We start from the raw sequence: 2,720 nt of genomic DNA, 5'->3' as shown, positions 1-2,720 counted from the left end.
TTGTTGTTGTTGTTGCTTGTTGTTGATGTTGTTGGCATATTTGCCTATTTAGGAATTTTGGTAAGCTGGCAGGTGGTGTAGCTGCCAAAAGAGGCAGTTCCTGCCAGCAATATACCAAGAAAAGCGACCAACTTTGGTCGTTATTTGGTCGCTTTCTATTAAAAAAACAATTTACTATGAAATAGCGACCAAGGTTGGTCGCTATTTAACCCAGAAAATTAACAATTTCGGGAAATATGGCGACTAGGGTTGGTCACTTATTAATAAATAAAAAAATTAATTCATGTATTTAGCGACCAACTTTGGTCGCTTATTTAAAAAAAATAATTAAAAAATTTATAGTATAGCGACCAACTTTGGTCGCAATTTTCCAGATTTTAAAATATAATATTTCGTATGCGGACCAAAGTTGGTCGCTACTTTATAATTAATAATAAATAAAAAAACGAAATTTACACAAATGAGACCAACTTTGGTCGCAAAATTTATAATATTAAAATAATATAGCGACCAAAGTTGGTCGCCAGTGTCTTTACCGGAATATTTGGTCCTTTGACTTTAGAGACCAAAGTTGGTCGCTAATTAGCGACCAACTTTGGTCCCTAAGGTAAAGGGACCAGCTTAATATCGACCAGGCACGTTTGGTCGCTTTTTGGTCGCTTTTTGGCCAATAAGCGACCAATACTGGTCGCTTTTTGTGGTTGTTTTTTTTCCGGATTTCTAGTAGTGCTACATCCGAAATGTGGATTTTGTAGCCTCACGATCAGTATATTTCGGGATATATGGAACAATAATAAAAATCAACATCCAACATCCAAGTCGTTCCCTCCCCCCCCCCCCCCCCCCTAAAACTATATTTTTCATTTTTTCCTTGTTCTTTCTTGCTCGTTACTAAGCAACATCCAAGTTTTCTTTATGCTCCTTTTAAGGGTAAACATATGTATTTAAGAATTAGTGAGTGCGTCCTCGATTTTAGTTTTTCAATTCAAATTTTCAGGACAGAAATGTCCTGATTTGTCTTGAAGTTAAGATTTTTAGTTTAAAATTTCAGGACAAAAATAAATACTGGTTAACCCCTAAATATCATTCCTGAAAATGACTATTTGTGCACTTGCCCCTCTAAAATCTTATCTACTTCTAACTAACAAAAAAGTTGGCCTTATTATATTTTTAGCCTAATACTAGGCATTTGGCATTTGTCCAGATAGTAGGAACCTATACCATCAACTGCTAGGGATGTTCATAATAAGTGCATTCTTGAGTGTTAAAGAGGCTAGTTTAGCTAGGTGGTCCGCCACTGCGGCAAAATATTTCCACTTACCATAAATGCAGGCTAGCCCACTTACTTTTATTGTTTCTACACTTCAAATCTTTTTTTGTCGTACATGAGCTACTCAAAGACAGATTTAGAATTTGAAGTTTATGGATTTTCACAATAATCTTGAATTATATATATAATAATAATTAAGGTCACAATCAAATATTTTTAGAAATTTTGGCGAAATTCTTAATACAAATTCAGGGTTTGGACAAAGTCAGTGAGTTCACGGGGACCAGTTATAAGCTTAAGGCTAGATCCCCTAGAGCCACAACCACTAATTGCGTACACTATTCCCCTTTCGTAAAACAATTGACTCTGGATCTTGCCTTCCACAATGTTATAAAACGTACGTAGCCATGCATATAACCCTCTGCACTATTACATTATTAGCTACATAACTACCTAAATTAAACAATGGAGCCGTGGAAAGACCTGAGCGGAATAGTAGTAATGGTGACAGGGGCGTCCTCAGGAATTGGGCGAGAGTTGTGTCTCGACTTGGCGAAAGCCGGCAGCAGCATCATTGCTGCCGCTCGTCGTGTTGACAGGCTCAAATCTCTCTGCGACGAGATCAATTTACAGGGCCCCCGCCGTGCATTCGCCGTCGAGCTCGACATCACTGCCAATGGTGTTACCATTGAGGCCGCTGTACAAATAGCTTGGGACGCCTTCGGACATATTGATGCCTTGGTTAACAATGCCGGCATTCGAGGTTGTGTATTATGAAGTTCTACATTACTACTCTCTCTATTCAATTTGTTTTTGAAAAAGAAATAAAGACTTTTACAACTTGTACTCCCTCCGTCCAAATTTATGTGGCACTTTTTTCTTTTTAGTCCGTCCCAGAAAAAATATCAGTGTTCCTTATTTAGAAATATTTTGTTTTTGGAATTCCTACTTTACCCTTAATTGTATATTTTATGTTATCATCGACGCATAAAGCTTAAAACTCTATATTTATATAGGTAGTATAAGCTCTTCAGTGAAATTGTCAGAGGATGAGTGGAACCATACCTTTAATACAAACCTAAGAGGAGCATGGTTGGTTTCCAAATATGTGTGTAGACGCATGCGCGATGCTAAACAGGGCGGAGGATCTGTCATTAATATCTCTTCAGCTGCCGCACTGAACCGTGCACTATTACCGGGGTAGTCTTGCTTACGCTTCTTCAAAGATGGCTCTTGACATGGTTACTAAGGTACGTATAGGAATTTTATTAAGGATGTTCAAGATTTGACATGCATGTTCGAAAAGGCTGCATGATCTACCATTGATTTATCTGCAATTTTCTTCTCTGTTATACATATGTTTGCATTAATTATTCAAAAAATTAATGGCAGATAATGGCCCTTGAATTGGGAGTAGACAAGATTAGAGTGAACTCAATAGCACCAGGAG

General features: G+C 37.6%; 1 pseudogene; it reads left to right on the top strand.

The window, feature by feature from the left end:
- The first annotated feature begins 1,735 nt into the window (after positions 1 to 1,735).
- LOC109222145 lies at positions 1,736 to 2,716 on the top strand (annotated as a pseudogene).
- Positions 2,717 to 2,720: the final 4 nt, after the last annotated feature.

The sequence above is a fragment of the Nicotiana attenuata genome, unplaced genomic scaffold (assembly GCF_001879085.1).
Source record: "Nicotiana attenuata strain UT unplaced genomic scaffold, NIATTr2, whole genome shotgun sequence".
Classification (NCBI taxonomy): domain Eukaryota; kingdom Viridiplantae; phylum Streptophyta; class Magnoliopsida; order Solanales; family Solanaceae; genus Nicotiana; species Nicotiana attenuata.
The sequence above is the reverse complement of the archived record's forward strand: the minus strand, read 5'-3'. Positions and strand labels throughout refer to the sequence as shown.